This window comes from Lynx canadensis, chromosome F1 (assembly GCF_007474595.2).
Source record: "Lynx canadensis isolate LIC74 chromosome F1, mLynCan4.pri.v2, whole genome shotgun sequence".
Classification (NCBI taxonomy): Eukaryota; Metazoa; Chordata; class Mammalia; order Carnivora; family Felidae; genus Lynx; species Lynx canadensis.
Genome location: NC_044319.2, coordinates 11,496,540 through 11,511,464, shown reverse-complemented (window position 1 = coordinate 11,511,464; position 14,925 = coordinate 11,496,540). Strand labels below are relative to the sequence as shown.

The window sequence follows — 14,925 nt, the reverse complement described above, 5'->3', positions numbered from 1 at the left end:
CTATGGAGGTGGGGGGCAGGGACTGGGTGGGGGAAATAGAGAAACAGGAAGTAAGATTGGAGAAGTGAGCAGGAGCATAGGAAAGGCTTTGGATTTTATTCCAAGTGAGGTGAGAAGTACAGGGGGGACAACGCATAGGGACAACTCCTCCTCCCCGTCTCAGAAACTCGGTGCCGTCACTTCCAGGGTGAAGGGAGGACCGTGTCCTTGAAAAGGAAGAAGGGACGAGTGTTTGGTTTCCTCTGAAACCTCGGAGCTTTTGAAAGAGTGGTGCCTGCTCTGAATTCTACTGTGTCCGGTGTGGGAGTTAGCATCTCAGGATTAGCACTACTAATATATTCAAATGGCCTTCAAAGGAGAACTTGAAGAATGTTTTCAAAGGAAGTTCTGATGGGAGTAATTGTGAAACCTTCAGCTATGACTCATCTTCCATTGAACCGGCCTCTGGAGGCTCAGCCAGAGTGACTCAAAGTAAACACGTATTCACTGAGCTTCTAACTCCATGCCCAGCACCACGAAGGATGCCGTGGTGGCTGCAAAAACGTATGAAGTGCTCCCTGTCCTCAAGGACTTTAAACAGTAGGATATTGGGGATGGCAGAAAGAGCGCATTCGAACAATCAGCCACGATGTGGATACCCTCCCCGCTGGCCTTTGTCTGACATATCACGCTGCGTGCAAAGTGGCCAAGGGCTGAGGACACAGAAGAGTTTGTGAACCGTTAGCGAGGCTTGGCCAGGCAAACAGGTGAGCGAGAATATGGAGATTCTCCTCCCCACGGGATTGTTCCAGGACCCCAGGAATAGAGCGGCCGACGGGGATGGCCTGTCCGTGCCCATCCTATGTTTGTATCGTTGGCATCACACTTGTGCAAACGCCGGGGACCCTGGCTGTCATGGTCCTTTCCCAAGCTTTCAGTTTCTTTGTAGGGGTGGAGGCCTTTCCCCAACGTCATACCAACCGCGGAAGAGGAAGAAGAACAAGGCCGCGCAAAGCCCGTGTAGAGAAAACTTGGGTGCTTCTGAGGTTGTAGGCGGGCGCATTAGAGTTCAGAGTCTGGGCCTGTCGCCTTGAGAGAGACATTTGATCTTATTCTGTTCAAATGAGCAAGTTGGACCCAATGAACTCCAGCCAGTGATGTCTCACTCCGACTAGGTGATCCCACTTATCCCGGAAGCAAGAGGCCCCAGGCCCTCCTGGTGGAATGCCATTTTGTCCAATAAAATAGAGCCCGTCAGAAAGATCCCAGCCATCCTGTGTGAGGCCCCTAAGGCTTTGGCCTTGCCTTTAGTTAAAAAACAAAAACAAAAACAAAAACAAAACAAGCCAATGGTATGTTCCAGAATACCGCTGTCTCACAAATACTTTCCCAGTATCAGTGGGTAATAGTGGAATCTGGAGGCAGGACTGACGGACGGGAGAAGGCCCTGCCTTCCTCCCCTGTGATTTAGGGCTTCATTCCACAGGCATGTGCTGGCGTTTGTTTCGTGCCGGGGCATGGTCACAGACAACAGGCCTTAAATTCTCAGGAGTTAGCATAGCCGTGACACAAGACAGGTTGATTGCCTCAAATGCTCTCTTAATCAGCACTCTCAAACTGCTTCCTTCTTCCTGGGGGGTCAGGTCTCGGGTCAAAGTGTTGACTTGTTGTGTTTCCGACCATTCCCATCGTGGCATGTTGACGATGCCACCCAGAAGAAGGTGCTTTTTGGCTTACGTTGGGGATCTCCCATAATCGCGTAGCAGACCTGCGGCTACCTGAAGCCTCTCTCCCTTAGGCTTCCCGCTCCAATGCGGTGTTGGCCAAAGGGCTCAGATCTTACTTCCAGGTTCCCACACCACCTACAATGCCAACCCTTCTGGTGCTCACCATAGAGAAAATCAGACCAAAGAGAAATAATGTGTTAATGACAGTTGAGATCTTTCTGATGGGCTCTATTTTATTGGACAGAATGGCGTTCCACCAAGAGCAGCTGGGGTCCCATGCTTCTAAGACAAGTGGGGCTGTCTAATTCTTCCCCTTCCCCGTCAGGAAGGAGAAAACTCAGGAGCTGGTTGTCAACAAGGAAGTGAAGTCATGGTCCAAGGTGCACAGGTATTGGGGTGTTAAGACCATTCCGTAATTCCTTTGAATTACTTACTTACCAATAAGTAATTCCTTAGAATATAGTAAGCAATTCCTTACTAGTCATGTGATATTAAACAAGTTCACCTCTTTGAATCCAAGCTCCCTTATCACTAAAACAGATTTAGCGTCTATATACGGGGCTGTTGAAGAGAATGAAACGAAATAAGGTACACGGAAGATCTGGGAAAGGGACAAAGTACTACACGGATGTGACCTGGTCCTATTAGACGAGGCGCTAAGGTAGGTGACTGGTGTGATAGTCCCATTCCTCAACCCAACTCTCATGGCTCCCTCTGTGAGGAATTAGGTGATCGACACATCTATAGATTCTCACTCTAACCACGCACTGCTGACGGCATAGAGCCTTGGGCTTGGAGCTTTCGAAGGGACTCTTAAAATGGTTGAGATGCGGGACACGGGTAAACTCAAAACTGCAATATGGAAAAAAGAACATTCATATTTAAGTAAACTAAAACACAATGTTTCCTCCAGTTAGTCGACTGTAACACAATGCGACTGTTACCACGTTGTACAGTTGTTTTTGACGTGTGATAAGGGAGCATCTTAACGTGTCTGACAGGAAGAAGGAGAGAGCTTCCAAAAGGAAGTTCTCGGAGCCTGTGCGAACCAGGAACAGTCGAGCATCCTATCTATTTTTAACTGTATCGCTAACTGCTCTTTTTGCTTCTGCCTCCAGGGTCCCGCAAGTTATCCATAGAAGCTACAGAAGATGAGCTCGCTCCAGTTTTATTCAACTCCAAGGTGAGGTATGCTCACTTTCTGTGCGTTTTGAGGAAGGCCGGTGCTTCAGGAAACTCACTCCAGACCCCTCGTTCCCATCATCCCATCTTGTCCCATCTTATTTTTGTGGTCTGTGGTATCCATGGGACTCTGGTTATTTGTAGGTATTGATTGAATTGCGAGACGGCTCTTTGGTCAGGTGGGCCCGAGCTGGAGCTCCGAGGTTTTGTGCAGACAGGTGGACGGCATCCCAGGAGGCTGCCATCTTGTCTTTGCCACTGGCTCTCTGACCTCGGTCAAGCGCCTCCTCTGCTCTTTTGTCATTTATCTGCGCAATGAGATGTGTCACATCCAGAGAGGGGATGAGTGACGAGACCCAGCTTTCCGGCACTGTGCTTCCGACGCCTCTCCTAAATGACTCTGGGTACACACACATGACACAGGCCCTCAGTAGGTAGACACATCCATAACCTGCTCGGAGGGAAAGGTCAGGCTTCAGCTGACCTTGGCTTGTTCTTTTCTTCCAAGCTGACAAAACATGCGGGGTTTGGAAAGCTGTCTGCTGGACCTGCCTGATGAAGCGTTGCAGGAATTACGTGATTAGAAACAGAACGTAATGAAACTCAGGTCGGAAATGGACAACCAGCTGACATTTATTTTTCCCCAATTAATCATCTCCGTTTTCCCACGGGGTTATCCGTGTCAGGGCTGAGGGAAGGTGGGAGTGCTGAGTTACTGGCACTGCTGGGTGCCTCCCTGCCGACAGCCGCGAGCCACATTCTGCCTTGCCGACAGAAGGGACTGGCTTCGGGTGTGGGTCGGCATTCTCTCAGGGGAGGACAGGTCCCTACCTAACCCCAGGCGGTGGGAGAATCTAGTCACAGTACTTCTGGTCCTTTTGCCTGTAATTCTGCGCCACAGTTCTGTCCAGTGTGATGTGAGGGGACATCTGCTAGGGTAGGGGAACCCTCCAGGTTAAGTTTTTCTTGTTGTCAACGGGGATGCCTCCGTGTCCTTGTGCCAGTTGAGTATCCGAAGCTTGCAACTGAGGTGGCCATCTGGACAGCACGAGAACAAATGCCTACGAGCTGGGGATGGTGGAGAGAAAACATGGAGAGCACCTGGGCCCGTGACGACATTTTTAAGCTGCTCATTTACGTGACCTTGGAACTTCTCTGCTTTGGAAACTCTTACCGCGCGCGAGAATACTTGGTCCCTGTCGCTCGGGGCCACGTCTGGCTGGGTTTGCTGTTATGAAGGCCCGCGAGTGGCTGAATGAAGCTGCCTCCTTGGCCGCAACGTATTCCTTCCTGGAGCAAAGGCACCCACAGAGAATATGTCTCAGAGCAGAGCTTCTAAGAGGGGTGGAGTGGGAACAAGGATCCAAAGTGGACTCTGCGCTGTCTGAGCTCTGGGCTCGAACTCGTGAGCCGTGAGATCGTGAACTGAATCGAAGTCGGACGCTTAACCCGCCGAGCCACCCAGGCGCCTCTCACATCAGAGCTTTTGTCGCCAGCCCCCAGAGTAGGGCCGAGGAGAGGAGAGGGAAAGTACATCTCCTGTAAGATTATCTCCTAAAGCTGCCGGCCGGCCAGCTGCCATTTATTTGATTTCCTGCGTCTTTAACTGTGGAATTCACGAGAAATTCTCATTTGCTTTCCTCCAGTATATTTTTCTTCCAGTACAGCTCCCATTTTACCGCCTTAACCGGTTACATTATCTAGCTCCCCCCACCCTGAGAATGTCCCACACGAGGTAATAATACAAGGTGCCCCACATGATGCCAGCAGGTAGGACATCTACCTCCCGAGGGAGGTGTGTGGGCAGAACTTGCGACAGCTCACGGGCTTATTGCTGTTGTTATTGTTGCAAACGTGGAGGAGGTCCGAGCAGGAGGAAGTACTCTGGGGAGATGTAGCAACTTTCTCTCCCTCTCTTCCTCAGCCTGGAAAACCCAGGCAGGTGGTGGGGACAGCAGCCGAGCACAGACCACATTCCTGCCTCAGATAAGGTCTGTGGAGGTGAATTCCCAGGCTGCAGAGGTGACTCCTGAGTCATCGCAGCTGAGAGCCAAGCGACTTGCCCCAAGCCATTGCTCAACGCCGCTGGGGACAGTGTCTCATGCCCACCGCGTGTCATCCACCGTGGCAGGCTGCAGTTTCAATTTGATGCACGAGGGCAAACGGGTAGGTTCTTCTGCGTGCGCCCCCCCCCCCCCCCCGCAACCCTGGGAGGTACCTTTGTGGTCAAGTCTGAACCCTCTTTTTGTGAGGGCTCCCAGAACCTCAGCTCAGGGAAGTCGGGGACTCGGCCCCTCTTGTCCCCTGCAGGATCCCCGGTGCCGAGAGCCGAGTCTGGCACGCGTGTTCGGAATGGCTGACTTTGAAGAGACTGAGTGAGGGATGCTTTGAAGGCCATTCCGCAGTAGGAAGGAGAAAGTGCTCTGGGGGCCACCGAGCCGTAGAGAGTTCGGACGGCAGGAATGGGGAGCAGCACCCGGGGCAGGATCCTGGAGCCCCAGCAACAGAGCCCAGCTCCAGGTAGAAGCTGCCGGAAGGGGCGCGGTGTGGACGGAGGGTGGCTGGCCACGCGAGGTGCTGCTCCAGGACACGGGATCTTGACCGTGCGAGGACTTCTCGGGCCTGGGCCTCTGGTCGCGGCCAGGCGCGGCTCTGGTGGCCCGGATGAGCTCCGTCTCCTTAGCCCGTCCCCCAGGGCTGGGCCGGGAGGACTGAATCTCCATCCCTCCCCCGTGGCCTCTTTCTGTTCAACTACCCCAGCACATTTTTCAGGATGCCCGTCCTCACAGGGAGTGGTTTCCACGTCGTGGAGGAAAAGTAGGGAAGCCCCTGAATTTCTCCCGGCGAGAGGCGTTTGGGGGGCACCGCTGAGGTAGCTGAGCTGGCCCAGCGCGGTGCGAGGTACTCTCGTTAGGGACCGTCCGCGGGCCCTCTGTGCCAGCCCCCTGCTCCCTGGCTGGCTGTGCGGGGCCTCTGTAGCCTCTGCCCTCTCTCTCTCCATCAGCAACAGCCTGGCCTCTCTCCTCCTGGGTCCAAGAACCTCTTAAATTCTCGGGTTCTACTCCACCCGGTCCTTCAGATACCTTACTTCTCAAATTACAGCCACCAGCGGAGGCAACACTTAAGCTAAAGCCTCTCAGCTGCTGATCTCAGCTGACACTGTCTAGGCAGGGGGCACGGCGTGGGACACGCAGGTCCGGGGCTCAGTCGAGCTGGGCCCCGCCCCTGCTGTGCCTTTACCGGCCGTGGGGCCCCGGACAATTCCGGCAACGTCGGTGGGCCGTAGCCTTCTCCTCCTTATCGTAGAAGAGGCCAGCGGTGGAAACCCAGGGGGTCGTTCTGAGGATTCACAGAGACGATGTCGATAAATCAGCTAACCCGGGGCTTGGTGTGGAACCAGCAATGAATAGGTGTCGACAATTTCTATTTCTGCATTTTCTTCTCATTCTTCCTTTTAACTCTTGCCGCGCTGGACAAGTGACTTTACCTCCTCACAGGACGGATGTCTTCGTGGGGTGAGGACGAGAAGGGTGGGGCAGAGACAGTCTTCGGTTTTATGTTTTTAAGTCATCAGTCCCAAAACCAGTGCCACTGCTCACGGACGAGCGGGCATCCCACGTGCTACGGGGCTTTTGAAGCATGTCGGCAAGTTCTCGACACTCCTTCCCGAAAAGGAGGGGTCTAATTCATTTCCCTTCATTCTGGGCTGGCATTGGTGGTGGTGTGCGTCTCTTTAAGTTCATTTACTTATTTTTGAGAGAGAGAAACAGAGCACGCGAGCAGGGGAGGGGCGGAGAGAGAGAGGGAGAGGGAGAGGGAGAGGGAGAGGGAGAATCCCGAGCGGGCTCCGCGCTGTCGGCGTAGAGCCCCAGGCCGGGCCTTGAGATCACCAACCTGAAGATCGTGGCTCGGGCTGCACCAGCCGAGAGTCGGAGGCTCAACCGACTGAGCCACCCAGGCGCCCAGTAGTGACGTGCTTCTCTCAACTAGAAGGCGGCGGAAGTGATGCCGTGTGACCGTCGGGGCCAGGCTAGTCGAGCCGATACCTCTTTCTCCCTCTCGGGGCACGTGCCTTGGGACTCCTGATCCATCGTGGAAGAAAGCCGGTGACCCCGGAGGGGCCCGGCCCAGGCTGGTGCCTGGCGTGTGAGCGAGGAAGGAACCCAGCTCAGGCCAGCAGCTGACCGCGATCTCACGAGAGACTCTAGGTCGGCTGGCCCACTCTCAAGTTCCTGACCCACACAACCCGTGAGCGCTAGCGAACGACTGTTGCTGTCTTAAGCCACTGAGTTTGGGGCTGATTTATTACGCCCTCACAGGTGACAGATACAAATGTCACCGAGTACTAGCCCTGTGGGATAGGCGCTTGTGACCTCAGTTTACAAATGAGGAAACGGAGGTGTTAGAACTTACGGAGCAGGTAAGACACCACGAGGCGATGCGGCGGTGGGACCCAAACGTGTGTCCGTGGGACTCCAGAGCCCGCGCTCCATCCTCCGCACTGGGGGCTGCCTCATCTGATCCCAGAAGAGGTTGAAAAAAATGGGTCAAAATACCTTCTTCTGGACCCGCGCTACAAATCTGCCAACGCCCTAGGGTTAAGCACGCACGCTCACGCCGTATTTGGAAGATCACCACCGGCTCGACCCACGCGTGGCTGGTTGTAGGTCGCTGGCAGCGTGAATGTTCTGGAAGGTTCTCAGTGCCGTGCGTCTCCTTCGGAGCAGTGCTGGGCTCACAGGGAGCCGAGGGCAGGGTGCCAGTTGGAGGGGTGTTTAGCCACCCCGAGGGCCCCGGTTGCCCTGGTGAGGCCTGTGGACAGCGGTGAATCCCGAGCTCGGGGTCCGTGAGGAAGAGTCATGTGGCGGGTGGTGAGAAATGGTGGAGGCAGACAGAACAAACAAGGCCGAGCAGTGGGAGGACAGCTGAGCAGGCAGTGAGGGTGGCAGGCGGTGACAGAAGTTCTAGAGAACAATGAGGAAAATATTCGTGGAGACGACCGATGAATGTTCCCTAGAGACGCACAGTAAGGGCTCCCTGCCGCTGAGGGGAAGTGACTGCTGTCATAGGGGCCCCGCGGGCCACTTTAGAATCCCCGTCTTACCCTGGACACGGCTGCTGCACACAGGGTTCTGGAAGGCAGGGGCAGGACATTCAGGTCAACGTCTATCAAGCGCCTTTTGTGGGCCAGGGACCAGCCAGTGATGGGACATCTGTAATATAAATAGGACATAAACGTATCATGTGCCCCACAGGGGCTTGAGGTCTGCAGGGGAACACTGTTTTAAGACCTACTGTGTGCCTGGTCCTCTGTTTCCTGGTTACTCATGTTATCTTATTTAATCTCGGCACGAATTTGATCAAACAGGCCCCACGACCTTCGTGAGAAGCTGAGTTGAGACAACATGCCCAGTGCTTAGCTTTTAACTCATTCTGATTCTTTTTTTTTTTTAATGTTTATTTGTTTTTGAGAGAGAGAGAGAGAGAGAGAGAGAGAGAGAGCCAGAGCATGAGCGAAGGAGGGGCAGACAGAGAGGGAGACACGGAATCCGAAGCAGGGTCCAGGCTCTGAGCTGTCAGCACAGAGCCCGACGCGGGGCTCGAACCCACGAACCGAGAGATCGCTACCTGAGCTGAAGTTCGACGCTCAGCTGACAAAGTGACTCAGGTGCCCCCAACTAATTCTGATTCTGAGGCCCCTGGTCGGTCCACTACAGAGCCTGGCCCTGGGAAGAAAGAGGTCGGTGCTGCCTGGAAGGGACCTGGGGGTGGGGGTGGGGGGCAGGGAAACTTCTCAGAAGGGTTAGACCCGCTGCGGACTGGGGATGCCGTTAGTATTTAAAGCCCGGCACCCAGGCAGCAGGACGGCACGTGAGGGAGGACTCGGGGCGAGGCCGCCGGGGAGGCCGCACAAGGAGGCCCGGGCCAGACTGGGAGGCGCTCTGTGCCTCTCACTACAGGATCCGGACTCACCCATAGCAGGAAGCACCCCGGTTTTCAAATGGGGAAGCGCCTGGATTGAATTCGCCTTAAATTTAGGGCGCTCGAGGTCGCCCTGGTGGCTCTGCGGAGCACCCTCAGGAGGGCCCGGACATTTGCACTTGGGTGTCACCCTGACCCCTGAGAGTTTCACAGTTCTCGGTCTCCCGCCAGGCCCCAACCTGGTGAACGGATCCCAGCATTCCTCCGCTCAAAACCCTGCCGTGGTTCATACAGAGCTCTCATTTCCTGAAAATGGCCCCCCCACCCCCCCACCCCCGCCCCACCCCTGTGTCCTCCCTGAGGTTTCACCCCTCACCCTTCCCTTCGGTCCTGCTGCCCTGCCCCGCTGGGCTGGCCTCCTGTTGCCCACCCCTCCAGGCACACCGCCCTGCAGGCCCTTCCCGTTCCCCCCCTCCCTGCAGCGAATCCCTCAGCGAGTCTGGGAGGGCGGGGTTGTTCTCGAGCGCCCGGACCAGTACCTGACTTGTGGCTGTCTTGCTTGCGGCATCCTTGGCCATTTTTATCTGACTTGGTCACAAAGCGCAGTCACTGATTAAGTGGGTAGCTGAACCGGGGTGGGGGGTGCAGCCTGGAGAGGAGAAACCGGTCCGGTGGGGTTCAGCTGTGCACCCTGGCCTTGGAGACACAGGAGTCCACGGCCACCCACATAGCATCAGACAGGAGTGCCCCTGTCCCCACCTTCGTCCGCACCCATTTCCTCTGCCTTAGTTTCTCACAGTGTATGCGGCTGCCCTCCCCCTCCCCCCCCCCCCCCCCCCCCCCGCCCCGGCCCCCTTCTGGTTCCTACAACTGCTTTCTGTCTTTCTCTCTCCTCTGAGCAAGGTCACGGCCATCACAATGCCAACTGTTTTCCGTTAAATTCCAATCTCATGCGCTAGCCATAAACGTTTGGGGTTTTTTGTCCCCCTCCTTGGTACTGCCACTGCGCAGGTCAAGGTCGCCAGCACCTTCCATCCTGCCCTATGCAGTGACCACTATTCTGTCCTTATTTTATTTGACCTTGTGGCGGCTTCCCATACGGTGGTCCCCCTTGATAAACTGGCTTCCTTTGCTTCCTGTAAATGCACTCACAGGTTTTTTCCCCTAAACATCAGCTACTCCTCTTCATCGCCCTTTCAGGATCCCTCGGCCTCCCCCATTAGCCGCTCCCCTGGGAGCCGTCATCTCTCCCCCAGTGTCCAGTCGGGCTGTGTCCCAGGTGTGTCCGCTTCTCCCATCGCCACGGCCACCCTGACCCGGCTTTCGCCATCTCTGCTGGGTCGCTGCGATGCAGGTCGAAACTGGGATCCTGCTTCTTCTTTGGGTCCGTCTGGAATCTAGCCTTTCCAGAGCGGCTGAAAGGTCTTCCCCAGATTCCAGTCCAGCCCCACGATTCACTGCTTAAAAACACACCCGTGGCTGTCAACCGCACGAAGAATAAAATACAGACTCATTGGCATGGCCTACAGGGCCCACGTGAGCTGTCCCCGCCTCTCCGTGACCTCACGTCCCTGCCCACGCCCCCCGGGACCCTGCTCCAGCCGTTCTGGCCTTGGTGCCCTTCCTCACACAGATCCAGGTTTGCTCCGGCAGGAAGGCTTTTCCTCTCGTGGTCCGGCTTCCAGATGGGCCGACCGTTGACTTGTTTTCAGCCTTCAGACGGCAGCCTCGTCGTCACCTCCCTTGGGGAAGCTTCCCTCACACTCTGACTAAAGCAGCCCACCTCCTACTTTATTTTTATAAATTTTGTGACCAACAACTGTGTTATCTCCATTCTGAGGCACCTAGCTGAGCTCTTTTCACTTTTTTCTGACGCTTGCCTTACTGTCTCTGCTCCTTATACTTTTCACTTTCAAGTTTATGCTCAGCTTAGCTTCATCTGTGGGATTCCCGGGAGGTCTGCGTTGAATAACTGTCCCTCCAGATATGGTTTCTTTTAGCATCTGCTACGAGCTTGAGTTTGCCATCCACGTGGGGCCATTTTATGTTCACTTTCTCTTTTGGAGTTTCTGAGACGATACAGACAGGGTAAACATGAGTCCCAAATCCACATGAGGTTGGGGTTATGAATTCTCAGAGGAGATCTTTTTCCCCCCAAAGAACCCTAGATGATATGTGCAAGTATTGTTTTATGCCTCCTCTGTTGGTACGTAGATTTTTTTTTTCTTGTTCTTCTCCACTGAGCGTAGAATTTCAATGTTCCTGGATTTATGCAGGAGTCTTGGATTCATCATCACTCCACCTTGTGTGGCCCAAGAGATCGTCGTCTCCTGTTCCCATGTGGTTTTGCCTTGGACAAAGAGAACAAAAGTTGACCCCGGAACAGCCTTATCTTCAGCCACTCTCTGGGGGAGTTTCCTTATTTACATGCAAGGTCAGCTATAGATTTGAGAGCCTTGATATATATGACCCAGCATTTTATGTGGCTTTGATGGGAAGGTTTACATGTTACCAGCCTACCATATTTTGAGATAGAAGTCCCTCATTTTTATTTAACTCTGTATTAGTTAATGCTTTATATGTTGATGTCCCAATTATTGATAATAATCTTAACTTTTTTTTTTTTTTTTAATAATCTTAACTCTTTAGAGAACTTTAAAGCTCAGAAATCCTTTTCATATCTATTCTCCTAGTAGGAATCACTGGCTTCCTTGTGTAGTCAAGGAAGCCACGCTCGGAGTGAAGCGACTTGGCTAATAATGACCACTGTTTTTTGAAACCTACTCTGCGTCAGGCGCTATAAATAGATTATGGCAAAGGCTTATGGCGGACCCATGAAATGGGTATTATTTTCTGCGCCTTGTGGTTGAGAAAACTCGGCGTCCGAATGCTATCGTAATTGGTCTGAGGTCCCATGGCTTGTGACATAGTGGCCTGCCAGAGTCCATTCTCTTCCCAGTGCTGTCTCTGTTCACTCTCCAAGCTACTTTCCTAGATGTGGGTTTTTATGCATTTTAGTGAAGGCATTTATGCGTCAGTGCAATTTTGCACTTAGAAAGTTCTTTACTAATAAACACGTTTATCAGTAACTTGGTTAGTTGTAAGGGTGCCCTGTTTCTTCAATCTCAGTTCCATCTGGGAGGAAAAGCTCTTTTGGAGACTTAAATGACCCACGCGACACCAGATGCTGCCATTCACTGTTTTTACCTGCTCCAGGTAGGGGACCCTGGCCTAGGGATTACAGACGGCCCCTGACGTATGATGGTTCGACTTACAGCTTTTCAACTTTACGTTGGTGTGAACGCAATATGTATTCAGTAGAGGCTGTATTTCGAGTTTTGCATTTGGATCTTTTCCAGGGCTAGCAATACGTCAACAGTACTCTCTCCCGATGCTGGGCAGTGGCGACGGGCTGTGGCTCCCGGTCACCAGCAACTGATGCACAACTGTTCTATACCCCTACGACTGTTCTGTTGTGCACGTTCAGTTCACTATTCAGTCAATTGCATGTGGCACTTTTTTATAAAACCGGCTTTGTGTTAGATGATTTTGCCCAACCGTAGGCTAACATTAAGTATCCCGAGTACGCATAAGGTGGGCTAGGCTAAGCTATGATGTCTAGGTGGATGAAATGCATTTTTGACTCAGGATATTTTAGCTTTACGATGGTTTTGTCAGGAGGTAACCCTCTCATAAGTCAAGGAGGATCTGTATTAGCTAGCATCTCAAGCTGTGCCTTTTAATTTTTATTTTTTCAGCCATGATCTTTCAAATGATGTTTCACATGGGACCCCAATACAGATGAGATAATTGGAGAAGCAGTGGGACTTTCTGAGGACATGTAGGCCAATCACTGAGTTCACTTCTTGAAAATTAGTCACCTTGTAAAATTTGAAAAATATGTGTATGTGTATATATATGTGTATACACACACACATACACACACACATATGTATAAACAAATAGAAATGAAAAAAATCATTGGCTTTAACAAATATCTGTTAAAATAGCTCTTGATTCTTAGTCCTTTCCACCATTTATGTCCATATAATGATGTGAGCCCAGGTCGTTGAAAAACCATGTCTCTAAGAAAGAAACAAGAAATTATCTATAACAAGAGAATTGTCTGAAACAAGAATTGTCTGATGGGAACCCGATCTCCTGTCCTAGCTCTCTTCAATTCAGTCCAACGGTCCTAATTTGTCAGTCACAATGAAACAATTTGGTATTCATTAGCCAGATTCAGAGGTAAGGAACTTGAGACTTCAAAAGAAATCTCTCCTCCCAGTAGGCCAGTCTGTAGTCTCCTGGGGATGTATCCCCTTTTCTCTGCCAATCTGGATGTTTCCATGTACAGCCTACCATATTTTCTAGGAGGCCCTGCCTCAGGCCACTCCAAAGCCAGGGGTTTGAACTCTAAAACCAGGTGTCTCTTCACTACACAACATTATTCCCTGGTCCATGGGTTTTCAACTCTAACAGACTTTCTTCTTTTCACCAGCCCGGCCAAAATAATTCCATTTCGTATTTGAGACCCAAATCACCTCTCATGTTCTCTCAGAAGTGACCCTTGGCTGCTTCTGTCCATACGGACATTTCTGTTCTTTGAACTTAGAGCTGATACACAATTATAATGACACTGAAGACACATTATCTTGGATACCTTCTCTGTCTGTTGCATTCTTTTCAAAGCTATACAGTATCTCTGGCTGAAACGAACAACGCAGGAAACAACACATGTTGGCGAGGATGCAGGGAAAGGGGAACCCTCTTACACTGTTGGTGGGAATGCAACCTGGTGCGGCCACTCTGGAGAACAGTATGGAGGTTCCTCAAAAAGTTAAAAATAGAACTACCCTATGACCCAGCAATTGCACTAGTAGGTATTTACCCAAAGGATACAAAAACACAGATTTGAAAGGGCACCTGCACCCCAAAGTTTATAGCAGCATTATCAACAATAGCCAAACTATGGAGAGAGCCCAAATGTCCATCAATTGATAAATGTATACAGACACACACACACACACACACACACACACACACTGGAATATTACTCAGCCATCAAAAAGAATGAAATCTTGCTACTGGCCATGACGTGAATGGAGCTAGAGGGTATTGTGCTAAGCAAACTGGGTCAGAGAAAGACAAATACCATAGGATTTCTCTCGTACGTGGAATTGAAGAAACAAAACAGATATACATAGGGGAAGGAAAAAAAGAGAGAGGGAAACAAACCATAAGAGACAACAGAGAACAAACTGAATGTTGACGGAGGGAGGAGGGTGGGGATGGGCTAAATGGATGATGGATGTTAAGGAGGGAACTTGTCACGAGGAGCGCTGGGTATTACGTGTAGGTGATGAATCACTAAATTCTACAGTGAAACTGATTTTACCATATATGCTGACAGGCTAGAACTTAAACAAGACATTGAAATTAAAAAATAAATAAAATAAATAAAAGTGACGTGATACCTCTTTATTCGTAGACCAGGATTTGCCTAGTTCCGTACGGAGAGACTTTTCTTTTGGTATCACACTTCGGCGTTACAATGTGGTCATGACTATCATGGTACTTTTATCTTGGCATAGTGTTTGTTCCAATGGTTATGTGTGTGGGAAATCCCTTCTGTTGAAGCTCTTGGGGTGAAGGGCAGAGACATCACCCATTTTTTGACAGAAGCTGTGCCGGAGAGAATGTTTCTGCACACCCTCACCAGCGTTGGGTGCCATAAATATTTGGGCGGAATTTAGTGGCTTTCTGTGTGTTAGGTGAGCACATAGGAAGTGAGGCGCTCGAAAAAACATAAATGCCCCCTTTCTTTTTACTCTAGAGAAAGGACTCTCTAGGTGTTGGGATGCTAAACAAGTTTGATCTCTCTGAATCCCAGCTTTCTTATCTGAAAGAGGGGTTAGGAGTACGTTAAGGATATTTCCAGAGCTGTTGTCAGGATTAAACAATGCAATGGAAATAAAGAACTGCGGGCATGTGCTCCTTGTGTTCCCGATGACGCCAGGGAGTAGGGCACGAGGTGAGGAAAATTAGCACCATCATCCCACCCAACAGCGGCTGAATGTTGGCCACACCCGGCTACCGCTGCAAGTTCTTGACT

At 51.6% G+C, this 14,925-nt stretch overlaps 1 long non-coding RNA gene across 3 annotated transcripts in view; it reads left to right on the top strand.

The window, feature by feature from the left end:
* Window positions 1–4,311: 4,311 nt before the first annotated feature.
* Window positions 4,312–14,925, top strand: part of LOC115504783 — an 86,553-nt gene continuing 75,939 nt past the window's right edge. For all 3 annotated transcript variants that reach the window (XR_003965817.1, XR_003965818.1, XR_003965815.1), the window contains exons 1-2: window positions 4,312–5,054; window positions 5,199–5,408. This is a non-coding gene — a long non-coding RNA (uncharacterized LOC115504783). The remainder of the gene's footprint in view (window positions 5,055–5,198; window positions 5,409–14,925) is intronic.